Source organism: Tamandua tetradactyla, chromosome 11 (assembly GCF_023851605.1).
Source record: "Tamandua tetradactyla isolate mTamTet1 chromosome 11, mTamTet1.pri, whole genome shotgun sequence".
NCBI classification, from domain to species: Eukaryota; Metazoa; Chordata; class Mammalia; order Pilosa; family Myrmecophagidae; genus Tamandua; species Tamandua tetradactyla.
In genome coordinates, this window is record NC_135337.1 from 78,626,922 (window position 1) to 78,654,499 (window position 27,578).

General features: G+C 39.1%; 1 long non-coding RNA gene across 2 annotated transcripts in view; it reads right to left on the minus strand.

The window, feature by feature from the left end:
* LOC143650400 (uncharacterized) overlaps positions 1-27,578 on the minus strand; it is an 88,452-nt gene that overhangs the window by 28,467 nt on the left and 32,407 nt on the right. For both annotated transcript variants that reach the window (XR_013159544.1, XR_013159543.1), the window contains exons 3-6: positions 20,352-20,465; positions 15,304-15,415; positions 13,546-13,617; positions 10,648-10,833 (exon numbers count right to left, since the gene is read on the minus strand). This is a non-coding gene — a long non-coding RNA (uncharacterized LOC143650400). The remainder of the gene's footprint in view (positions 1-10,647; positions 10,834-13,545; positions 13,618-15,303; positions 15,416-20,351; positions 20,466-27,578) is intronic.

Below are 27,578 nucleotides of genomic sequence, written 5' to 3' on the forward strand. Positions count from 1 at the left end.
AAATAGTTTTTCTAATCTCTAACTTCTAATTATTAGTTGGGATCCTTCTTAAAGAGAGGTTTAGGCCTTCCTTCATCTCCACTATGTCTTTCAATATTTTTATTTTGAAAGTTTGCAACTATAGACTCACAGGAAGTTTGAAAAATACAAAATATTTACATGACCATGGTACTTATCAAAACTAGGAAATTTATATAGGCACAATAGAGTTAACTAGATTTAAAGCATTCTCAGACTTTACTGCTTTTTGCATGCACGTCTTGGTAATTAAAAGGAATGAATAGCAGATACTGCAACAATTTTGATGGATCTTAAAGGAATCATACTGAATGATAAAGCCAATCTCAAAAGTAGCATTCTGTATTATTCCACCACATACCCTTCCTGGAATGGCATTAACTCTAGACATGGAAAAGAGATCAGGGGTCATGAGGGCTCAGCAGGGGAGGGAGGGTGTGACTATAAAGGAATAGTACAAAGAAGTTTCTTTGTGGGCAACAGAATGGTCCACAATCTTGAAATTGATGAAGGTTTATGAATCTATTCATATGAAAATATGTCATAAAATTTTACAAAAAGACAACAAAAAGAAGCACATCAATATTATCGACTGTAGGACAATAATATAAGTACACTGAATGTGGCTGAATGTGAGATTGCTAGAGGGAGAAGGGCTGGGGGCACATATGAAACCAGAATAAAAGATAGACAATAAAGACTGACTGAGAGTGTACAATGACGGTGATTTAATATACAAATTAAAAACTGTTTTTGCACGTGGGAGAACAAATGAATATCAGTATTGCAGGGTGTTGCAAGTAAACCGTACATAGGAAAAAGTACAATCAATGTAAGCTGACATCTGGTATCATCAATAACATTGTAATATGGTTCCACTGAATGTAACAAAGGCATTATGCCAAAACTAAATGTCAACAGGCAGGCGGATGGGGGAAGGCGGATAGATACTATGTGGAAGAAAAGGAAATGTCTTCAGATAGAGTATGGTGGTAACGGCATGTCTATACAATAAGGTTGGATTGTTTGATGTGTGAATAAAATTGTTTAAAAATGAACAAGAGAAACAAGTGCTAGAGAGAATGCGGAGAAAGAGATGTACCTATTGACATCGGTAGGGAAACTGAGAGGTGCAGCCCCTTGCAGGGCAGGGTGGTGGTTCCACAGGAGGCTAGGGGTGGGGTTGCCGTAAGATCCTGGAACCCGGTTGCTCAGTGTATACCTGGAGGAACTGAGTGTGGGGACATGAATGGACATTTGCATGCTGGTGTCGCTGGTGGCAATGTTCGTGACCCACAAGGAGAGGAGGTGGCCTAAGGGTACAACGACTGAGGAATGGAAGGGGGAACTATGGTCGTACACATACAAGGGACTACTGAGTGGCCACAAGAAGGAATGAGGTTGTGAGGCATGCAACCAGATGAATGAACCTTAAAAGCTGTATGTTGAATGAAATGTCAGAAACAAAAATACAAATATTGTCATGTCTCAATCCTATGGACAAACTATAATGTAAAAATTCAGTAAACTGAAGTTGAGAGCATGGGTTATCAGGTTGGGGCTTATTGTAAAGGGTTCTAGATTGTAAACTCTGACAGCAGTTACATATATTCAGGAAGTGTAACTGTTAATTCTAAATTCTGAGATACTGAGCTGTTTGTATATAACATGGCCTTTCCCAGAAACTTCAGGGGTTTATATGACACCTGTGACCCAGACTTACAGCTCTGAAGCTATGAAAGTCAGCACTACTCCATACAGGAACTGTTTAAGAAGTTGAAAAAGTGATCAGACATTGAGCAGAGATATGAATGAAGGTGACCTGGATAGGACTAGGTATATCAGAAGACTGGGGAAAGGATGATATTGTCAATGTTTTAAAACATCAACTTCTGTTTGAGACTAAAAGGAGAGATGCTTATTTGGTGCAAAATTAATACTTTGGGTAATGCATTTCCTAATTTAACTTGTATGATCAGTTTAGTTAACACCGTAAGCACATGGAATCTTGAATAGGGCATAAGATATTGTTGGTTTGTTCAAGTTAGTGTGATGCCCTGATAAATGCCAGAGAGATTTGGAGAGTAAATAAAGAAGTACATGCAAAGTACCCTTGGGGGATGGGGAGAATGGGTAATATTCAACTTCCCCATTTGGAAAATTTCTGATATTCTAGCAAGCAGAGGGGACAACCAAATCGATAGGCCAAGCCCTCGATTTTGAGAGTGGCCCCAATGAAACTCATTCCTGAAAGGATAGGCTAAGTCTACTTAAAATTAGGCCTAAGAGGCACCCCCAGAGAACCTCTCTTATTGCCCAGATGTGACCTCTCTCTGAGCAAAAAAGATGTGGCTTTTCACTAAATGTAGAATTTATCAGGTTGTTGTACACAAACAGTAAATAACCTCTATCCTTTCTATAGCCTAACATTTTGAAAGATTTCAATGGCATACAGCTGTTAAAGGTGAAAACCCCCATGTCAGTTTAAATAGCATTTAACTTCTGTCTATGGCATTTATTAGCTGTGGGTCTTTGGGAAACTGTGACTATCTTAACTAACCATTAGGTGCTCAACTAAAAAGTGCATATAATAAATACAACTTCCTCACAAGGTCAGTTGTGAAAATTAAATAAAATAATGTTATTAAAGCTTTTAACATCTACCTATCATTATCATGATGAAGATCATTTACCAAAAACCTTTGAAAATCTTGAATGATCACTGCTTTTTACCTCTATCCTGAGCACCTCCCAAATAATGCTTTTTTATTTTTATTTTTATTTTTTATTAACGGAAAAAAAAAAAAAGAAATTAACACAACATTTAGAAATCATACCATTCTACATATGCACTCAGTAATTCTTAACATCATCACATAGATGCATGATCATTGTTTCTTAGTACATTTGCATCGGTTTAGAGGAACTAGCAACACAACAGAAAAAGATATAAAATGTTAATATAAAGAAAAGAAATAAAAGTAGTAGTAATAGTAAAAAACAACAACAACAAACAAACCAACAAGCAAACAAAAACAAAAAAAACCCTATAGCTCAGATGCAGCTTCATTCAGTATTTTAACATGATTACTTTACAATTAGGTATTATTGTGCTGTCCATTTTTGAGCTTTTGTATCTAGTCCTGTTGCACAGTCTGTATCCCTTCAGCTTCAATTACCCATTGTCTTACCCTGTTTCTAACTCCTGCTGAACTCTGTTACCAATGACATATTTCAAGTTTATTCTCGAATGTCTGTTCACATCAGTGGGACCATACAGTATTTGTCCTTTAGTTTTTGGCTGGATTCACTCAGCATAATATTCTCTAGGTCCATCCATGTTATTACATGGTTCATAAGTTTATCTTGTCTTAAAGCTGCATAATATTCCATCGTATGTATATACCACAGTTTGTTTAGCCACTCCTCCGTTGATGGAGACCTTGGCTGTCTCCATCTCTTTGCAACTGCAAACAACGCTGCTACAAACATTGGTGTGCAAATGTCCGTTTGTGTCTTTGCCCTTAAGTCCTTTGAGTAGATACCCAGCAATGGTATTGCTGGGTCGTATGGCAATTCTATATTCAGCTTTTTGAGGAACCGCCAAACTGTCTTCCACAGTGGTTGCACCCTTTGACATTCCCACCAACAGTGGATAAGTGTGCCTCTTTCTCCGCATCCTCTCCAGCACTTGTCATTTTCTGTTTTGTTGATAATGGCCATTCTGGTGGGTGTGAGATGATATCTCATTGTGGTTTTGATTTGCATTTCTCTAATGGCCAGGGACATTGAGCATCTCTTCATGTGCCTCTTGGCCATCCGTATTTGTTCTTCTGGTAGGTGTCTGTTTAAGTCTTTTTCCCATTTTGTAATTGGGTTGGCTGTCTTTTTGTTGTTGAGTTGAATAATCTCTTTATAAATTCTGGATACTAGACCTTTATCTGATATGTCGTTTCCAAATATTGTCTCCCATTGTGTAGGCTGTCTTTCTACTTTCTTGATGAAGTTCTCTGATGCACAAAAGTGTTTAATTTTGAGGAGCTCCCATTTATTTATTTCCTTCTTCAGTGTTCTTGCTTTAGGTTTAAGGTCCATAAAACCACCTCCAGTTGTAAGATCCATAAGATATCTCCCAACATTTTCCTCTATCTGTTTTATGGTCTTAGACCTAATGTTTAGATCTTTGATCCATTTTGAGTTAACTTTTGTATAGGGTGTGAGAGATGGGTCTTTTTTCATTCTTTTGCATATGGATATCCAGTTCTCTAGGCACCATTTATTGAAGAGACTGCTCTGTCCCAGGTGAGTTGGCTTGACTGCCTTATCAAAGATCAAATGTCCATAGATGAGAGGGTCTATATCTGAGCACTCTATTCGATTCCATTGGTCGATATATCTATCTTTATGCCAATACCATGCTGTTTTGACCACTGTGGCTTCATAGTATGCCTTAAAGTCAGGCAGCGCGAGACCTCCAGCTTCGTTTTTTTTCCTCAAGATGTTTTTAGCAATTCGGGGCACCCTGCCCTTCCAGATAAATTTGCTTATTCGTTTTTCTATTTCTGAAAAATAAGTTGTTGGGATTTTGATTGGTATTGCATTGAATCTGTAAATCAATTTAGGTAGGATTGACATCTTAACTATATTTAGTCTTCCAATCCATGAACACGGTATGCCCTTCCATCTATTTAGGTCTTCTGTGATTTCTTTTAACAGTTTTTTGTAGTTTTCTTTATATAGGTTTTTTGTCTCTTTGGTTAAATTTATTCCTAGGTATTTTATTCTTTTAGTTGCGATTGTAAATGGGATTCGTTTCTTGATTTCCGCCTCAGCTTGCTCATTACTAGTGTATAGAAAAGCTACAGATTTTTGAATGTTGATCTTGTAGCCTGCTACTTTGCTGTACTCATTTATTAGCTCTAGTAATTTTGTTGTGGATTTTTCTGGGTTTTCTACATATAGTATCATATCGTCTGCAAACAGTGATAGTTTTACTTCTTCCTTTCCTATTTTGATGCCTTGTATTTCTTTTTCTTGCCTAATTGCTCTGGCTAGAACTTCCAACACAATGTTGAATAATAGTGGTGATAGTGGACATCCTTGTCTTGTTCCTGATCTTAGGGGGAAAGTTTTCAATTTTTCCCCATTGAGGATGATATTAGCTGTGGGTTTTTCATATATTCCCTCTATCATTTTAAGGAAGTTCCCTTGTATTCCTATCTTTTGAAGTGTTTTCAGCAGGAAAGGATGTTGAATCTTGTCAAATGCCTTCTCTGCATCAATTGAGATGATCATGTGATTTTTCTGCTTTGATTTGTTGATATGGTGTATTACATTAATTGATTTTCTTATGTTGAACCATCCTTGCATACCTGGGATGAATCCTACTTGGTCATGATGTATAATTCTTTTAATGTGTTGTTGGATACGATTTGCTAGAATTTTATTGAGGATTTTTGCATCTGTATTCATTAGAGAGATTGGTCTGTAGTTTTCTTTTTTTGTAATATCTTTGCCTGGTTTTGGTATGAGGGTGATGTTGGCTTCATAGAATGAATTAGGTAGTTTTCCCTCCACTTCGATTATGTTGAAGAGTTTGAGGAGAGTAGGTACTAGTTCTTTCTGGAATGTTTGATAGAATTCACATGTGAAGCCGTCTGGTCCTGGACTTTTCTTTTTAGGGAGCTTTTGAATAACTAATTCAATCTCTTTACTTGTGATTGGTTTGTTGAGGTCGTCTATTTCTTCTTGAGTCAAAGTTGGTTGTTCATGTCTTTCCAGGAACCTGTCCATTTCTTCTAAATTGTTGTATTTATTAGCGTAAAGTTGTTCATAGTATCCTGTTATTACCTCCTTTATTTCTGTGACGTCAGTAGTTATGTCTCCTCTTTCATTTCTAATCTTATTTATTTGCATCCTCTCTCTTCTTCTTTTTGTCAATCTTGCTAAGGGCCCATCAATCTTGTTGATTTTCTCATAGAACCAACTTCTGGTCTTATTGATTTTCTCTATTGTTTTCATGTTTTCAATTTCATTTATTTCTGCTCTAACCTTTGTTATTTCTTTCCTTTTGCTTGCTTTGGGATTAGTTTGCTGTTCTTTCTCCAGTTCTTCCAAGTGGACAGTTAATTCCTGAATTTTTGCCTTTTCTTCTTTTCTGATAAAGGCATTTAGGGCAATAAATTTCCCTCTTAGCACTGCCTTTGCTGCGTCCCATAAGTTTTGATATGTTGTATCTTCATTTTCATTTGCCTCTAGGTATTTACTAATTTCTCTTGCAATTTCTTCTTTAACACACTTGTTGTTTAAGAGTGTGTTGTTGCGCCTCCATGTATTTATGAATTTTCTGGCCCTCCGCCTATTATTGATTTCCAACTTCATTCCTTTATGATCCGAGAAAGTGTTGTGTATGATTTCAATCTTTTTAAATTTGTTAAGACTTGCTTTGTGACCCAGCATATGGTCTATCTTTGAGAATGATCCATGAGCACTTGAAAAAAAGGTGTATCCTGCTGTTGTGGGATGTAATGTCCTATAAATGTCTGTTAAGTCAAGTTCATTTATAGTAATATTCAGGTTCTCTATTTCTTTGTTGATCCTCTGTCTAGATGTTCTGTCCATTGATGAGAGTGGTGAATTGAAGTCTCCAACTATTATGGTATATGTGTCTATTTCCCTCTTCAGTGTTTGCAGTGTATTCCTCACGTATTTTGGGGCATTCTGGTTCGGTGCGTAAATATTTATGATTGTTATGTCTTCTTGTTTAATTGTTCCTTTTAATAGTATATAGTGTCCTTCTTTGTCTCTTTTAACTGTTTTACATTTGAAGTCTAATTTGTTGGATATTAGTATAGCCACTCCTGCTCTTTTCTGGTTGTTGTTTGCATGAAATATCTTTTCCCAACCTTTCACTTTCAACCTATATTTATCTTTGGGTCTAAGATGTGTTTCCTGTAGACAGCATATAGAAGGATCCTGTTTTTTAATCCATTCTGCCAGTCTATGTCTTTTAATTGGGGAATTCAGTCCATTGACATTTAGAGTTATTACTGTTTGGATAATATTTTCCTCTACCATTTTGCCTTTTGTATTATATATATCATATCTGACTTTCCTTCTTTCTACACTTTTCTCCATGTCTCTCTCTTCTGTCTTTTTGTATCTGACTCTAGTGCTTCCTTTAGTATTTCTTGCAGAGCTGGTCTCTTGGTCACAAATTCTCTTAGTGACTTTTTGTCTGAGAATGTTTTAATTTCTCCCTCATTTTTGAAGGACAATTTTGCTGGATATAGGAGTCTTGGCTGGCAGTTTTTCTCTTTTAGTAACTTAAATATATCATCCCACTGTCTTCTAGCTTCCATGGTTTCTGCTGAGAAATCTACACATAGTCTTATTGGGTTTCCCTTGTATGTGACGGATTGTTTTTCTCTCGCTGCCTTCAAGATCCTCTCTTTCTCTTTGACCTCTGACATTCTAACTAGTAAGTGTCTTGGGGAACGCCTATTTGTGTCTAATCTCTTTGGGGTGCGCTGCACTTCTTGGATCTGTAATTTTAGGTCTTTCATAAGAGTTGGGAAATTTTCAGTGATAATTTCTTCCATTAGTTTTTCTCCTCCTTTTCCCTTCTCTTCTCCTTCTGGGATACCCACTACACGTATATTTGTACGGTTCACATTGTCCTTGAGTTCCCTGATACCCTGTTCAAATTTTTCCATTCTTTTCCGGATAGTTTCTGTTTCTTTTTGGAATTCAGATGTTTCATCCTCCAAATCACTAATTCTATCTTCTGTTTCTTTAAATCTGTCATTGTAGGTATCCATTGTTTTTTCCATCTTTTCTACTTTATCTTTCACTTCCATAAGTTCTGTGATTTGTTTTTTCAGTTTTTCTATTTCTTCTTTATGTTCAGCCCATGTCTTCTTCATGTCCTCCCTCAATTTATCGATTTCATTTTTGAAGAGGTTTTCCATTTCTGTTCGTATATTCAGCATTAGTTGTTTCAGCTCCTGTATCTCATTTGAACTATTGGTTTCTTCGTTTGACTGGGCCATATGTTCAATTTTCTGAGCGTGATCCGTTATCTTCTGCTGGCGTCTGGGCATTTAGTCAGATTTCCCCGGGTGTTCGACCCCACAGCTTGAAAGATTTTTCTGCACAATCTCTGTGTTCTGTTCTTCCTATCCTGCCCAGTAGGTGGCGCTCGTGGCACACGCCTGTCTGTGGGTTCCACCAGCGAAAGTTGCTGTGGGTCCCTCAACTCTGGAAAACTCTCGCCGTAGGGGAGGTTCGGCAACCTAAGCGTCTTGGAAGAATGCCAGCCGGCCCGGGGTTCCAAACGTGGGGAGGGTCGCCGGCCGTCGCAGCACAGGAGAGTGTCCGGCCAAATTAGCCAGTCGGCGCGGGGCACCAAGCGTGGCGGGAGGGCGCCAGCTGTCGCAGCCCGGGAGAGTACACTGTTCCCAGCCGACGGGGGAGTCACGTGTTTGGAAGGGATCCCCCGGTCACTGTTCTCCGCAGTCTGGGGGTTTCCGACCCAACTATCTCAGTTGTTCCGGGGGGCCTCGTGTGGTGGGGGCACCAGCCGCCGCGGCCTAAGGGGACCGCCTGTCCAATTCTACCAGCTGGCCCAGGAAGGTGGAAGGGAGGGACTCCGGTCGCTTGTCGTCCCACCCAGGAAAGCCCGTGCCCCTTGGTGATCTCACCGGAGCTGGTTCTCCCAGATAGTCAGCCGTTCCAGGATGGGGTCCGCTGTCCCTTTGATCTCCGTCGTGGCTCCGGGAGCTGCTCTGTATTATCTCCACTCCCCCAGTAGCTGTTCTGGAGGAGGAAAGGTGAGGGCGGCAAGGCTGTCGAGGCTGGTGGCAGAGGAGCACGGTGAAGGCGGGGGAAGAGGGCACCGTGGTGGTTGGAGAGCAGCCGGAGCAGGAGGGGGAAGAGAGGGGAGAAGGAGGTCGGGCGGCTCGGCTGCTGCGGGGCTTGGGCGCCGCGCGGCGGGCCGGCGGAGAAAGAGAGGGGAGAAGGAGGTCGGGCGGCTCGGCTGCTGCGGGGCTTGGGCGCCGCGCGGCGGGCCGGCGGAGAAAGAGAGGGGAGAAGGAGGTCGGGCGGCTCGGCTGCTGCGGGGCTTGGGCGCCACGCGGCGGTCCGGCGGAGAAAGAGAGGGGAGAAGGAGGTCGGGCGGCTCGGCTGCTGCGGGGCTTGGGCGCCGCGCGGCGGTCCGGCGGAGAAAGAGAGGGGAGAAGGAGGTCGGGCGGCTCGGCTGCTGCGGGGCTTGGGCGCCGCGCGGAGGGCCGGCGGAGAAAGAGAGGGGAGAAGGAGGTCGGGCGGCTCGGCTGCTGCGGGGCTTGGGCGCCGCGCGGCGGGCCGGCGGAGAAAGAGAGGGGAGAAGGAGGTCGGGCGGCTCGGCTGCTGCGGGGCTTGGGCGCCGCGCGGCGGGCCGGCGGAGAAAGAGAGGGGAGAAGGAGGTCGGGCGGCTCGGCTGCTGCGGGGCTTGGGCGCCGCGCGGCGGGCCGGCGGAGAAAGAGAGGGGAGAAGGAGGTCGGGCGGCTCGGCTGCTCCCAAATAATGCTTTTAATACATCAGTTTTTTATACATCTACCTTCTTTTAATACATCGGTTTTGAACTCATAATTTCATATTTTCTATTTGAAGCTACCAATATTTTATCCTTCAAACCACAGGGGTGTCTGATTTCTGAAATAAAATTTCCCAGGTCCAAATCTGACTCTTGCATTTGCTGTTTGACTTGTGTCACGTTTCTTAACCTTTATGGTCCACAATGTCATCCACTGTGAAATGAAATTAATACTTATAGTGTTAAATGAGAATATCCACACAAAGGACTGAGCACAGAGCTTGGCAAATAGCAGGTAGTCAATACCTGATAGCTAAAAATGGGTAACAATTATTTAGTTCATCCCTGCAGTCCTTCTCTGTTTCAGTCTGACTCTTACAGAAAACATTCCTACAGATTCTTATGTATAACCATTAATAAATATTTAGTATAGAGGAGTATATGGGAAATATACATATTGTAACCTATGGACAATGGTTAATAGTAATATCTTAATATTCTTTCATCAACAGTAACAAATGTAACACACCAATACTAGGGTATCAATAATAGGGTGGAATAAGAAGTATGAGCTGTTTTGGATTTTTTTTTCTTTTATGTAGTAATGAAATGTTCCAAAATTGGTCATGATGATGAATGCATAGCTATGTGATGATACTGTGAACTACTGATTGTATACTTCTGATGGATTGGGTGGTACATCACTATAGCGCGATAAAATTGCAATGAAATTGTGACTTTCTTAAAAAAAAATTTAGTATACAGAAATTATTGATTTTTATAAAGTTAATATTTACATGAGTTTAAATTAGGATCCAACTTGAAATTTATGTCTTGGGAAACTGGTCAGATTCAGAAGATGGAAATGTGAGGTCAAAATAAAGTGATTATTAAGAGATTTAATTATTTGTAGCAGAACAACCTTAATTTTAGAAAGTATGATTTGGATGGAATATCTAGACAAATAACACAGAACAACAATGAAATAAAATATTTGGGAAGAAAACAGAGGAGACAAGTGAGCAAAATTCTCAGTAACTGAGAACTGAGTTTCTTACCAATAAGATGATTTCTCCAAAGATCAGCTGCTTCCGGCAGTCACTGCATTTGGGAGTACCAAGTCCTCACTTGCAATGTTTGGAGAGATTTTAAGCTTTTTTTTTTTCCTGTCTGTTGTCAGTCATTCAGTTGTTGAATAAGATGCATGTCTTATCTTCTCCCATCCTAGGTATCTTCTTATTGGCCTATATCAGAATTCATTCAGGAAAAAAGACCATTCTGGGTTTACAGAGCGTTCATGCATAATATACACTATTCCCACATATCACCCTATTATTAGCAACTTGCATCGGTGTGGTATGTTTGTTATAACTGATGAAAGCACATTTTTATAATTGTACTATTAACTGAAGTCCACGGATTAATTTAGGATTCACTGTGTTATACAGTTCAAAGGATTTCTTAAAAATTTTTATTCTAATAGCATATATTCAACCTAAAATTTCCCCTTTCAACCACAAATATATAATTCCCTGCTGTTAATTACACTCACGATGTTATGTCACCACCACTACCATTCTTTTTTGCATTTCTAGAAAGTATTCTTTAATCTATAAATGATTCATTTTAATCTCTGCCATGAAAACACTAAAGTATCATAGAAAACTAAATCTTCTAAGAAAATTATCATGATATGGAACAAGGATGGAAAACTTGATCCTAAAAGCAGAAAATAAATTAAGGCTGTTTAACTAGTAGAATACTAAAAATATACATGAATGATTTCCTAGTAAGTTCGTGGCAAGGAACTGAGGCATGCCCTATTCTGAACTTTAGAGGGGGAAGTGGTGCTATAGTTCAACAGTCAAAAAGACACTGATGGAAAAGGAACCATTATATGTGTTGGCGATGACAAAATCGGGAGGTTTGATGTTGCTTGCATAAGAGTCACTGTTTTGTTTTTTTTTAGTAACTTTTTTATTGAATTGTATAACATATATACAAAGCAAATAAATAAAAAAGCAATAGTTTTGAAAGCACTCTTCAACAAGTAGTTAAGGAAAGATCCCAGAGTTTGTCACAAGCTGCCATATGACCCTCTCAGATTTTTCCTTCTAGCTGCTCCAGACCATTGGAGGCTAGAAGGAATATTTTTTTATCATCACAGTCTATATTTTTTCTTTCTTTTTTTGTGAAAAATAACATATATACAAAAAAAAAAAGAAAAGAAATTTCAAAACAGCACCACAGTTAGTTGTAGAATATATTTCAGATCACCATCACAATTTATTACCAAAACTTTCCCGTTGTCCAAACAGAAACTCTACGTTTTAAGACTTAACTTCCTATTCCTTGCCAGGCGCTATCCCTAGTAATGTCTATTTTAGTTTCTGACTCTACGAGTCCGCATTCACTAATTATTTTTATCAGTGAGATATTATAATATTTGTCCTTTTGTGTCTGGATTATTTCACTCAACCTGATGTCTTCAATTAATCCATTTTGCTGCATATATCATAACTTCATTCTTTTTCATGGCTGAATAATATTCTATTGTGGGTATGTAACAAATTTTCTTTATCCATTCATCTTGGACACTAGGGTTGTTTTTCACTCTTAGCTATTGTGAATAATGCTAGTTTGAATATTGGTGTACAAATCTCTCTTTTGGTCCCTGCTTTTAATTTTTGTGGGTATAAACCAGTAAGTGGAATTGCGGGGTCATTTGGTAATCCTATGTTAAACTTTCTGAGGATTTCCCCACTGCTGCACCATTTACAACCCCATCAACAATAGATGTGCTCTTTTTTTTCCTACACCTTGCCAACATATTTTATTTCATTTTACTTTTTAGCCAGGTTAGGGGGTATGAAATGGTAGGTCATTGTAGTTCGTATTTCCATTTTTCTGATGACCAAATATATTAAGAATCTCTTCACATGCTTATTAGTCATTTGCATATCTTCTTTGGAGTAATGTCTGTTTGATTCCTTTGTCCTTGTTTTAATACAGTTATTTGTTTTTGTCGTTGAGTGGGTTTAATTCTTTATATATGAAATGCTTAACAAATAAAGTTATCAATTTTATCTCCTATTTTATATAAGTTTTCTTTTCACTTTCTTCATAACGTCCTTTGACAAACAAAAGATTTTATTTTCATGTCATATCTAGAAATCACTGCAAAATCCACTGTTATGCGTGTTTTCTTCTGAGTTTTATCATTGTAGCTTTTATAGTTAGGCCTTTAATCTATTCAAATTAATTTTAATATACGGTTTGATGTAGGGGTCCAACATCATTATTTTGCCTGTGGGTATCCAGTTTTCCCAGCACAATTTGTTGAAGAGGTGATTTTTTCCCCAGTAAATATACTTGAAACCCTTTCAGAAATTCAGCTGCCACAAACATATGAGTTTCTGAGCTCTCAATTTTATTCCATTAAAGTATGCATATCTTCATGAAATTATCAGTTTTTACTACTGTGGCTTTGGATGGAGTTTGGAGAGCTGGAAGTGAGAGACGTCCACATTTTTCTTTTCAATTTATGCCAATAAAGGACAATTGGCATGATGATAGTAATTGGGAATGATGACGATACCTGTTTCAATTTGCTCAAGCTGCTGGAATATGATAAACCAGAAATGGCTGGGCTTTTACATAGAAGATTTATTAAGTTACAAGTCACAATTCTAAGGCCAGGGAAAAGTCCAAATCAATGCATCAGCAAGAGGATACTGTCACTGATGATGGCTGATTGCATTTCGCTCCTCTGTCACATGGGAAGGCACATGGCAACAGGTGCTGGCCTTTCTCTCCTGGTTTAGTTTCAAAAATGGCTCTCTCTGCTCCTATGGGTCCTATTTGCCTCTACTGGGGCAGTTTCTTACTTCAAGTGACTGTGCTTTCTACAAAATGTCTCACTGTTAAAGGACACTAGTAAGCAGATTAAGACTCACCTTGAATGGTCAAGATCACATCTCCATGGAAACAGCCTAATCAAAAGTTCCCATCCAACGATGCATCTGCCCCTACAAGATTGGATTAAAAGAACATGACTTTCTGGGGTACATAACTACAAACCAGCACATTCCACTCTCTGGACCACAATGACATGTACTTTGCATATACAAAATATGTTCACTCCATTACAATATCACAAAGCCTTAAAATATTTCAGTAAGAATAAAAATACAAAACAAGGTCCGAAAAGCACCAAGTCTCATCAAAATCAGTTGCAGACATGGTTTGTCCTATGGCAAAAGAGTCCTGTGAACCTGTGGACCTGTGAAACTTACAAGTTTTCTGTTGCCAATATACAAAGGAGGGACAGTCATAGGATACATATTCCCATTTACATAGAGAGAAATTGGAAGGAAAACAGGGGTCACCAAATAATTCTGAAAACCTGAAGGACATACTCGATTTGATTTCAAAGTCTGAGAGTCATTTATAGAACGATGTTTTATACTTGGAGCTTGATAAGCCAGCAATCCCACCCTTCATAAGGGCTTACACAGCAGCCCTGTTCTCTGCAAACAGTGGGGTGAGGGTTGCAACATCGGCAAAGTCCGGGGAGACTACGTTGTTCTCAGTCCCACCTTCTTCATGCATCTTGGTTGTCTCAGACTCTCTGCAATCTCCAGGGCGCACAACTCAATCTGTTCTGAATTGTGAGTTGGCAGCCAGGCTCTCCCCAAATTCTGTGGAATGTGCCCCAACCTTTGTAAACTCCAGGGCAAATTCACTCTCTCCACATGAATAGATGTGTCCCCTCTCCTGGTCCAAGATCTCCAAGCTCTAGACCTTAGCTTCCATGGTTCTGCATTTGAAGTCATTTTTCATTCAATCTGTTCCTTTTCTGTCCCTTTTAGTGAAAGGCTGGCAGTGATTCGAATTATAAAGATCTCAAAAAAAAAAAAAAAAGGGAAAAAACCATTGTTGGCTTGGTATGCAGCATACAAGGGTCAAGATAATCAGACAATAGGATTTTCCACAAATCCATTCTGGGTAAGTCCATCTCCAAGCCTAGCTTATCCTCACATGGCTGACTGTACCATGTTTGTGTCAGTCCTCATGGAGGGTACTAGCCTCTGGGGTCTCACTTTCTGGAAGCCCAGAATTTTCCAAACTATCAGTTTCCAGTTTCTTTGTACCCAAGTGTTCAGTCCTCAGCCTAACCCTTTCCTGCCACGTGTTCTTATAAGCTGCAAGGAGAAGCCAGGCTGCGTGTTCCACATTTCATCTGGAAATCTCTTCAGCTAAGTATCCCAGCTTTGTCATTTTCAGTTCTACCTTCCATCCAATACCCAGATTAAATTTTCCCAATTTGTCTTCCACTAAAATGAGACTCACCTTTCTGCTAGTTGGCGATGACACATTCATCGTTTCTGTCTAAGTCCTCCTCAGAAGTATCTTTAAAGTTCATATTTCTACCAATAGTTTATTTAAAGCAAATTAGGCCTTTTCTCCTCAAGCATATCACACTTCTTCCAGAACCTTCCCCTTAATTCTTTATAAAGCCTTTTCAGCATTTTTGGCATTTCTAAGTCACAGCACTCCACTTCTATGAAACCAAGATATATTTTGTTTGCTAAAGCTGCTGAAGTGCAATATACCAGAAGTGGATTGACTTTTATAAAGGGGATTTATTAACTCACAAGTTCCAATTCTAAGGCCATGGAAATGTTCAAATTAAGGCATCAACAAGAAGTTACCTGCAGTGAAGAACAGCTAATGGCATCTGGGTTCCTCTGTCACCCGGGAAGGCACAGGGAAACATGTGTTGGACCTTCTCTCCTGGGTTGGTTTCAAAAATGGCTCTCACAACTGGATATCCATATGCAAAAGAAGGAAAGAGGACCCATGTATCACACTGTATACAAAAGTTAACTCGAAATGGATCAAAGACCTAAACATTAGGTCTAAGACCATAAAACAGTTAGAAGAAAATGAAGGGAAATATCTTAAAAATCTTATACTTAGAGGTGGTTTTATAGACCTTACATTCAAAGCAAGAGCACTGAAGAAAGAAAGAAAGAAATGGAACGCCTCAAAATTAAACACTTTTGCACATCAAAGAACTTCAAGAAAGCAAAAAGACAGCCTACACAATGGGAGACAATATTTGGAAACAACATATCAGATAAAGGTCTAGTGTCCAGCATTTATAAAGACATTGTTCAACTCAACAACAAAAAGACAGCCAATCCAATTACAAAATGGGCAAAAGACTTGAACAGACTCTTCTCAGAAGAGGAAACACAAATGGCCAAAAGGCACATGAAAAGATGCTCAACTTTCCTGGCCATTAGAGAAATCCAAGTCAAAACCACAATGCGAACAAAACTACTAGAGCTAATAAATGAGTACAGCAAAGTAGCAGGTTACAAGATCAACATTCAAAAATCTGTAGCATTTCTATACACTACTAATGAACAAGCTGAGGGGGAAATCAAGAAACGAATCCCATTTACAACTGCAACTAAAAGAATAAAATACCTAGGAATAAATTTAACTAAAGAGACAAAAAACCTATATAAAGAAAACTACAAAAAACTGCTAAAAGAAATCACAGAAGACCTAAACAGATGGAAGGGCATACCGTGTTCATGGATTGGAAGACTAAATATAGTTAAGATGTCAATCCTACCTAAATTGATTTACAGATTCAATGCAATACCAATCAAAATCCCAACAACGTATTTTTCAGAAATAGAAAAACCAATAAGCAAATTTATCTGGAAGGGGAGGGTGCCCCGAATTGCTAAAAACATCTTGAGGAAAAAAAACGAAGCTGGAGCTCTCGCGCTGCCTGACTTTAAGGCATATTATGAAGCCACAGTGGTCAAAACAGCATGGTATTGGCATAAAGATAGATATATCGACCAATGGAATCGAATAGAGTGCTCAGATATAGACCCTCTCATCTATGGACATTTGATCTTTGATAAGGCAGTCAAGCCAACTCACCTGGGACAGAGCAGTCTCTTCAATAAATGGTGCCTAGAGAACTGGATATCCATATGCAAAAGAATGAAAGAAGACCCATCTCTCACACCCTATACAAAAGTTAACTCAAAATGGATCAAAGATCTAAACATTAGGTCTAAGACCATAAAACAGCTAGAGGAAAATGTTGGGAGATATCTTATAGATCTTACAACTGGAGGCGGTTTTATGGACCTTAAACCTAAAGCAAGAGCACTGAAGAAGGAAATAAATAAATGGGAACTCCTCAAAATTAAACACTTTTGTGCATCAAAGAACTTCATCAAGAAAGTAGAAAGACAGCCTTCACAATGGGAGACAATATTTGGAAATGATATATCAGATAAAGGTCTAGTATCCAGAATTTATAAAGAGATTGTTCAACTCAACAACAAAAAGACAGCCAACCCAATTACAAAATGGGAAAAAGACTTGAACAGACACCTCTCAGAAGAGGAAATACGGATGGCCAAGAGGCACATGAAGAGATGCTCAATGTCCCTGGCCATTAGAGAAATGCAAATCAAAACCACAATGAGATATCATCTCACACCCACCAGAATGGCCATTATCAACAAAACAGAAAATGACAAGTGCTGGAGAGGATGCGGAGAAAGAGGCACACTTATCCACTGTTGGTGGGAATGTCAAAGGGTGCAACCACTGTGGAAGGCAGTTTGGCGGTTCCTCAAAAAGCTGAATATAGAATTGCCATACGACCCAGCAATACCATTGCTAGGTATCTACTCAAAGGACTTAAGGGCAAAGACACAAACGGACATTTGCACACCAATGTTTATAGCAGCATTATTTACAATTGCAAAGAGATGGAAACAGCCAAAATCTCCATCAACAGAAGAGTGGCTAAACAAACTGTGGTATATACATACGATGGAATATTATGCAGCTTTAAGACAAGATAAACTTATGAACCATGTAATAACATGGATGGACCTAGAGAATATTATGCTGAGTGAATCCAGCCAAAAACTAAAGGACAAATACTGTATGGTCCCACTGATGTGAACGGACATTCGAGAATAAACTTGAAATATGTCATTGGTAACAGAGTTCAGCAGGAGTTAGAAACAGGGTAAGACAATGGGTAATTGAAGCTGAAGGGATACAGACTGTGCAACAGGACTAGATACAAAAACTCAAAAATGGACAGCACAATAATACCTAATTGTAAAGTAATCATGTTAAAACACTGAATGAAGCTGCATCTGAGCTATAGGTTTTTGTTTTGTTTTGTTTTGTTTTGTTTTGATTTTACTATTATTACTTTTATTTTTTTCTCTATATTAACATTCTATATCTTTTTCGGTTATGTTGCTAGTTCTTCTAAACCAATGCAAATGTACTAAGAAATGATGATCATGCATCTATGTGATGATGTTAAGAATTAATGATTGCATGTGTAGAATGGTATGATCTCTAAATGTTGGGTTAATTTTTTTCCGTTAATTAAAAAAAAAAAAAAAAGAGAAGGGATAATTGGAGATGAAGGGATACAGACTGTACAACGGGACTGGATATAAAAACTCAGAAATGGACAGCACAATACTACCCAATTGTAATGCAATTATGTTAAAACACTGAATGAAGCTGCATGTGAGGTATAGGTTTTTTGTTTTTGTTTTTTTTGTTTTTTTTTCTTTCTATTATTGTTTTAATTCTTATTCTGTTGTCTTTTTCTTTTTCTAAATTGATGCAAATGTACTAAGAAATGATGAATATGCAACTATGTGATGTTATTAAGAATTACTGATTGTACATGTAGATTGGAATGATTTCTAATTGTTTTGTTAATTCTTTTTTTAATTAATAAAAAAAAAAAAAAAAAAAAAACCACAATGCGATATCATCTCACACCCACCAGAATGGCCATTATCAACAAAAAAGAAAATGACAAGTGCTGGAGAGGATGTGGAGAAAGAGGCACACTTATTCACTGTTGGTGGGAATGTCAAATGGTACAACTGTTGTGGAAGGCAGTTTGGCAGTTCCTCAAAAAGCTGACCATAGAATTGCCATATGACCTGGCAATACCATTGGTAGGTATCGACTCAAAGGACATAAGGGCAAAGACACAAATAGACATTTGCACACCAATGTTTATAGCAGCATTATTTACAATAGCAAAGAGATGGAAACATCCAAAATGTCCATCAACAGATGAGTGGCTAAACAAACTGTGGTATATACATACAATGGAATATTATGCAGCTTTAAGATAGAATAAAGGTATGAAGTATGTAACAACATGGATGGACCTTGAGGACATTATGCTGAGTGAGACTAGCCAAAAACAAAAGGACAAATACTGTATGGTCTCACTGATATGAACTGACATTACTGAATAAACTTGGAATATTTCGCTGGTAACAGAGACCACCAGGAGATAGAAATAGGGTAAGACACTGGTTAATTGGAACTGAAGGGATACAGATTGTGCAAGAGGACTGAATATAAAAACTCAGAAATGGACAGCACAATACTACCTAACTGTAATACAATTATGTTAAAACACTGAATGAAGCTGCATGTGAGAATGATAGAGGGAGGAGGGCTGGGGGCATAAATGAAATCAGAAAGAAAGATAGATGTTAAAGATTGAGATGGTATAATCTAGGAATGCTTAGAGTGTATAATAATAGTGACTAAATGTACAAATTTTAAAAACGTTTTTGCATGAGGAAGGACAAAGGAATGTCATTATTGCGGGGTGCTGAAAATAGATGGTAATTAATATTTTAAAACCTCACCTTATGTGTGAGACTAAAGCAAAAAATGTTTCTTTGGTACAAAATTTATATTTTGACTAGTGCATTTCCTAATATAACTTATGTAGATAGTTTGATTGAACACCTTAAGTACTTGGAATCTCAGGCAGGACATGAGACTTTGTTGGTTTGTCCAGAGTGATGCCCCGATGAATCCCAGAGTGATTCGATCAGTGAGTGGAAAAGTATTTGCAAAGTTCCCAAAGGGAACTGAATGGTGAGAATGGAGAGAAATTCAACTTCCCCAAGTTGAATTCTTGATATTCTCACAGGCAGTGGGGACAACCAAAGCTATAGGCTGAGGCCCCAGTCTTTGGGTTCGTTGATATGAAACTTAACCCTACAAGGGATAGGTCAAGTCTAATTAAAATTTAGGCCTGAGAGTCACCCCCAAGAGAGCCTCTTTTGTTGCTCAGATGTGGCCTCTGTCTCCAGCCAACACAACAAGCAATCTCACCACCCTTCCCCTGTCTATGTGGGACATGACTCCCAGGGGTGTGGACCTTCCTGGCAACGTGGTACAGAAATCCTAGAATGAGCTGAAACTCAGCATCAAGGGATTGAGAAAAACCCTAGAATGAGCTGAGACTCAGCATCAAGGGATTGAGAAAAGCTTCTCAACCAAAAGGGGGAGGAGTGAAATGAGACAAAGTGTCAATGGCTGAGAGATTCCAAATAGAGTCGAGAGGTTATCCTGGAGATTACTCTTCCACATTAAGTAGATACCACGTTGTTAGTCAAGATGTAATGGAGAGGCTGGAGGGAACTGCCTGAAAATGTAGAGCTGTGTTCCAGTAGCCATGTTTCTTGAGGATGATTGAATAATGATAGCGCTTTCACAATGTGGTTTATGGTTATGCCAGTCTTTCTAGGAAAAAAACTAATCTTTGCTCTCTGACAACCATAAGCAAAGTTTTAATGCTTGCCTTGCATGACATTAAGACTAACACAGAAACCTCCCGCTGCAGTTTAGCATTCAAAAGATCTACCTGCTACCCTCAGTAGCTCCGCAAGATCCAGGAACTTGGTTGACTGTCTGTAGCATCTGGGGGACTGGGAAATGCACTCCTTGATGAGACCGATCTGATCAGAATATAATCTCACTACAAAAAAAGGTAAAAAAATTTTAATTGTTATTGCTTCTAAATAACTAATGTGCAGTATGGATCCTTTCTTTATCACCAACCTTGTAAAGCATAGCAAATGAACTGCAATTCTGCAGCACGAAAAATGTGTCACTTTTTCAAGTGCTACGTCAACTCTCAAGACAAATTTTAAAGAACATAGTATTTGTCTTTGAAAACATCACATACTTCCTATTATAACCATCTCCACCCCTGCCTCAAATTCCAAAACCTATCCCTGGTTCCAAATACCCATTAGGTATCCATACAACATCACCCCAGTTTAGAAGATATGGTTCTCAAAGTGCTCACTGGTCTAATTTATTCATCTCTGGGGACCAATCTTCTCACTTAGCAAAACATATCTGATCAAACCAATTCACAACACAAGTCAATTAACAGCATTCAAAATAAAGAAATTAAGGGCAGTGCGATAGTGGCTCAGTGGCAGAATTCTTGCCTGCCATGCCGGAGACCTGGGTGCGATTTCCGATGCCTGCCCATGTTTTAAAAAAAAAATAGGTTTAAAATGAAGAAATTATATGTAAGGAAGAGATGGCACCTATTTGGGGTGGGGGTACCAACTTTGAAGAAGCAGAGCACTGCCTGGGAGGCCATACAAGAAACAGTGATGGTGCTAGCGGCTGGCATGAGATGAATATGTCCTAGGCACTACTGTAGGTGTTTTATCTATATTAATTCAATAAAGCAGAACTGAAAACTGAGGTGAAGAAGGTTATGTAATTTGGCCAAGGTCACTGAAACACTGATGGGGACCAAAATTCAACCATTAAATGTCTGTTTTTCACACCTTCTCTTTTATATATTCCTAAACTCAGAGCTATCCAGTTCCCTGCCCAGTGTGCTTTCCAAAACTTTTCCTAGGTAGGTGAGAGAGGGCTGAAGGGTTGGGAGAAATAAAGAAGTGGGGTGGTGATTGTTCTTTAGAATGAACTCTTTTCTTGGGAACTTTTTATCATGATTTAATTTCAAACTAAGTAAAGGTTACGAGAATGGTACCCAGAATTCCTCTGTACCCCCTTTGGCAAGACTGACCAAGTATCAATGCTCTGGTCCTGTCACATGTCTGTGTGCTCTTTCTGGGGGGTGGGGGGCGGGCGGAGATGCGCACACACCTATTTTATTTCTCAGCCCATTTGAGAATAAGTTGCAAACATCATATCCATTTATTCCTAAGTGTTTTGGTACATACTTCCTAAAGTTCGGGCTCTTTGTTAAAAATACATGTATCTGCTGATACAATAATCCTGCTGTGGTCTTTTGCCATAAATGGCCAATAATAAGCATGGGAAAAGACGCTCAAGAACTAGCAACTGAGGAAAGCAAATTAAAATTAGTAATTCAGCATTTCAACCCACCAGAATAGTGAAAAGAGACTATCAACACTAAATATTACTGAAGATGTAGAGTAACGATAACCTTCACATCCTGACTTTAAAAGTGTGAAATGCTTCAAGTACTCTGGAAAACAATGCAGCAGTATTTTTTCAGAAAGGAACTTATCACTTAACCCAGCAATTCCACTCCTAGATAGGTACCCAAGAGAAATTAACATATATACACAGATTCATACATGAATGCTCATAGCAATCTTATGCATAACAGCCAAGAACTATAAATAAACTTTCAATGAGAAAATGGATTAATTCTGTTATGTTTATAGAAACTAGCTACTGAGACACAGAACATGGATAACTCTCCATTCCATGTTGACCAAAAGAAGCCAGACACACAAGCAAAAAAATGTATAAACTCAAAAAGAACCAGCAAAAAGCAGACAATCTAATTTTTATAAATGGGAAATGGATATGGATAGACACATCACAAAAACTAAAATCAAATCAGCCAAAAAAAAAACATGAAAAGGTGTTCAACTTTAATAGTTGTTGGGAAATCTAAAATGAAACCACAATGCCATACCACTATAAACTCACCACAAGAGGTAAAATGAAAAAGATGATACCAAGTTCTGGAGGATGCCGAGTTACAGTGTAACTCTCATATACTATTGACAGTAGCAAGCCAGGGCAATCACTTGAGCAACTTGTTTGGTAACATCTACTATTTATGAAATCTTAACCTCTGGCCCAACAATTTACTCTTATATATATACACAGCAGAGATATTTACATTAACAAAACAAAAGATATAAAATAGAGTGATCACAGTAGCACCACTTATAATCCAAATGTCCATTTAAGACTAGAATGGGTAAACCAGTTGCCACTCATCCACACTATACTATGAGAATTAACTTTCTACTACACACAATATTGTTGAATATCACACAAACAGGGTTAATGCAAGAAGCCAGACACAAAAGTGAACATACTATACAAACTCACTCACATAAAGTGCAAAAACAGGCAAAACTAATCTATGTTGCTACGTCAGGGTAGAGGATACCATGGACAGGATGAAGTGGGGAGCAGTGACTGAAAGAGAGCTCAAGGGGAATTTGGATCTGAGGGTTTGTTACATTGTTGTGTTCACAGTTTATGAAAATTCATCAAGCCATATAAGATTATATGCTCTCCTTTCATCCTCGCAATCACCCCAGGAAATAAGCTCTCTTTGAAAACTGAGGTTAGTGAGATTAGTTCATAAGGCAAAAGTCAGACAAGGGAGCTGTGGAAACCTTATGTCTGATGCTCCTTTTGTCCAAGGGATGGACAGGTGAGTTGGAAAACACGGATAAAAACATGAATAATAGCGGTGACAAAGAGTAAAAATAAGTTGGGTAAATGGAGATACCGGTGGTCAATGAAGGTGGGGTAAGAAAGAGGTATGGTATGCGTGGGTTTTTTCTTTTTGTTTGCTTTTCTGGAGTGACGCAAGTTCTAAAAGGTGATGGTGGTGATGAATAAACAACTGTGCGATGATGTTGTGAGCCACTGACTGCATACCATGGACGGAATGTTATGTGTGTGAAGATTTGCCAAATTAAAAAAAGATTCACTGACAGGGACTGTGAACCACAGCTTTAAAGGTAACCTGTCTTTTTTTCTCTTTCACTGGTATTCTCTGGCTTCACTGTTACCAGAGAATTCATTGTGTGGATTTTTTCATTTATCTTCAACCTTTGCAATTAAATTTTCTCTCTGAAATGGGAAAAGAATGTGTAGTACAGGAACTACGCATTTTACAGTATTTGCCTGTGCCTTTCCCTCTCTCTTTTCAAACTTTAACTTTTATCAAAATCACCTGGAGGGCTTGTTAAAACACACTGCAAATAACTATTAGAATATGAACAAAAGACAACTCACATAACTGGATCCATTCTCAAAGTTTCTGAATCAGTACCTCCAGAGTGGGGGTCAAATAATATGCAATTCCAAAAGTTCTCACATGATGCTGATGCTACTGAACTGGAGAACACACTTTAAGAACTACTGCTCTAAATAAATGAAATTGAACTGACAGCTGACTTCTCACTAGCAACAATGGATAGTGAGATATCTTCATGGTTCTGGATATAAATACTGTACTGGTTTGGAAGGATGTATGTCCCCTAGAAAAGCCATGTTTTAATCCAAATCTCATTTCATAAAGGCAAAATAGTCCTTATTCAATACTGTATGTTTGAAACCATAACCAGATCATCTCCCTGGAAATGTAATTTAATCAAGAGTGGTTATGAAGCTGGATTAGGTGACGACATGTCTCCACCCACTCGGGTGGGTACTGATAAGTTTCTGAAGTCCTATAAAAGAGGAAACATTTTGGAGAATACAGGAGATTGAGAGAGAGCAAAGCAGAACGACAGAATCACAAGAAGCAGAGTCTACCAGTCACCGACCTTTGGAGATGAAGAAGGAAAATGCCTCCCGGGGAGCTTCATGAAACAGAAAGCCAGAAGAAGCTAGCAGATGATGCCGTGTTCACTATGTGCCCCTCCACATGAGAGAGGAACCCTGACTATGCTCACCATGTGCCTTTCCACTTGAGAGAGACACCCTGAACTTCATCGGTCTTCTTGAGCCAAGGTATCTTTCCCCGGAAGGATGCCTTAGATTGGACATTTCTATATACTTGTTTTAACTGGGACATTTTCTCGGCCTTAGAACTGTAAAGTAGCAACTCATTAAATTTCCCCTTTGAAAAGCCATTCCATTTCCGGTATATTGCATTCCGGCAGCTAGCAAACTAGAACAAATACGTACTCCTTTAATCACCAAAATATCCACAGAAAAACAGGGGGATAAAAAGGTATTTCTGGGCTTGCCTCCCACAGACAAAAGAAATTCTTAAAAGGATGCATTTCAGGGAAAAAGAATTCAGAGTAAAGCCCACAAAGTGGTAACTATGTAGGTATAATGAAAGCAGAATTCACTGTATAAAATAATCTCTTGAGGTTTAAAAAAAGAATTAAACACATGATAACAAAACCACATACACTGAAAGAGAACATATGCTAGAATCTAAATTTAGTAAATAAGTATGGAGAAGAAATTTCCAGGACAACGACTGAAATAATAGATTTAGAATGAGATAAATATTCAAATGAAAAGGAACTAGAGGAAAGAAAACTGAAATAGAAAAAGAACTTTTAAAATTCAAATGTATCAATACAATATGTTAATGTACTAAATATTCCAATTAAAACAAATCTTATCGAAATGATTAAAAGAGGGCGGGCCACGGTGGCCAAGCAGGCAGCGTTCTCACCAGCCATGCTAGAGATCTGGGTTCGATTTCCAGTGCCTGCCCATGAAAAAAAAAAAAAGATTAAAATATTCTAGTTATATACATTTTATAAGAGACATATAAAACATAAGAATACAATAAGCTTATTGGAAAGATACATAAGGTAAATCTATCAAAAAGAAAAATGAAAGAGTAGAAAGGAAGCCAACAAACATTACTCAGAATGGCTCGAGGCAAGAAGGCTTATGAGAGAAAAATAAGGTATTACAGAATGAAGAAAGGCGTAAGTTAAGAAAAAGCTGTATATATGTTATATCATAGCCTGAAACATGTATAAAATGACCACCAGAGCTCTAATAAAAGTTAAGCAGACAGATAATGTGTGATTTGTAACTCAAGGCTGGTGGGCAAAGCATTAGGCTTTGGGATCAGGCGACTTACTGGATGTGGGACCCTGGCAAGTTTACATACCTCCTGAGCCTCAATATCCTAACCTGTAAAATAATCAGAGTCTCGACTTCCTGGAAGATGGCGGCTTAGTAAGACGCGCGGATCTTAGTTTCTTCTCCAGGACACCTACTAGGGGAGTAGAAACGATACAGAAAGCGCCCAAAGCCACAACAGAGATAAAAAAGACAGCGTACCCCATCCTGGAACGGCTGGCTGGCTGAGAGAAGCAGCTCGGGTGAGATCGCCGAGGCGCGCGGGCCTTACCGGGCGGGGTGGCAAGCGGCCGGAGTTACTCCCTTCCCCCTTCCCGGGCCGGCTGGGAGAATTGGAGAGGAGGTCCCCTGAAACAAAGACGGCTGGCGCCCACACCACGCGCAGCCCCCGGACCAACTGAGAGAATTGGATCGGAAACCCCCAGGCCGCGGAGAACGGTGACGGGTGGGGGAGGCCCCTTCCAAACCCGTGACTCCCGGGGAACGTGCACTCTCTCGGGCGGGCCGCTGCCGCTGGCGCCCTCCCGCCACGCTTGTTGCCCAGGGCCGACTAGGAAATTCGGACGGGCTCTTTCCCTGGCTGCGGCGACCAGCAACCCTCCCTGCGTTCGGACCGAGGGCCGGCTCAAGCCGCTTCGGCTAGCGAACCTCCAGGACGGCGAGAGTTTTCCAAAGTTTAAGGTCCCACAGCACCTTTTACTGGTGGGACCCGCAGACAAACGTGTGCCACGAGCGCCACCTACTGGGCAGGATAAGAAAAACAGAACCCAGAGATTTCACAGAAAAATATTACAACCTTGCTGGGTCCAACACCAAGAGAAATCTGAATAAATGCCCAGACGCCAGCAGCAGAAGATAACTGTCCACGCTCAAAAGATTGAGAATATGGCTCAGTCAAAGGAACAAACCAATAGCTCAAATGAGACACAAGAGCTGAGACAACTAATGCTGAATATACGAACAGAAATGGAAAACCTCTTCAAAAATGAAATCGATAAATTGAGGCAGGACATGAAGAGGACATGGGCTGAACATAAAGAAGAAATAGAAAAACTGAAAAAACAAATCGCAGAACTTATGGAAGTGAAGGATAAAGTAGCAAACATAGAAAAAATAATGGATAGCTACAATGATAGATTTAAAGGGACAGAAGATAGAATTAGTGATTTGGAGGATGGAACATCTGAATTCCAAAAAGAAACAGAAACTATCGGGAAAAGAATGGAAAAATTTGAACAGGGTATCAGGGAACTCAAGGACAATATGAACCGCACAAATATACGTGTAGTGGGTGTCCCAGAAGGAGAAGAGAAGGGAAAAGGAGGAGAAAAACTAATGGAAGAAATTATCACTGAAAATTTCCCAACTCTTATGAAAGACCTAAAATTACAGATCCAAGAAGTGCAGCGCACCCCAAAGAGATTAGACCCAAATAGGCGTTCTCCAAGACACTTACTAGTTAGAATGTCAGAGGTCAAAGAGAAAGAGAAGATCTTGAAAGCAGCAAGAGAAAAACAATCCATTACATACAAGGGAAACCCAATAAGACTTTGTGTAGATTTCTCAGCAGAAACCATGGAAGCTAGAAGACAGTGGGATGATATATTTAAAATACTAAAAGAGAAAAACTGCCAACCAAGACTCCTATATCCAGCAAAATTATCCTTCAAAAATGAGGGAGAAATTAAAACATTCTCAGACAAAAAGTCACTGAAAGAATTTGTGACCAAGAGACCAGCTCTGCAAGAAATACTAAAGGGAGCACTAGAGTCAGATACAAAAAGACAGAAGAGAGAGATATGGAAAAGAGTGTAGAAAGAAGGAAAATCAGATATGATGTATATAATACAAAAGGCAAAATGTTAGAGGAAAATATTATCCAAACAGTAATAACACTAAATGTCAATGGACTGAATTCCCCAATCAAAAGACATAGATTGGCAGAATGGATTAAAAAACAGGATCCTTCTATATGCTGTCT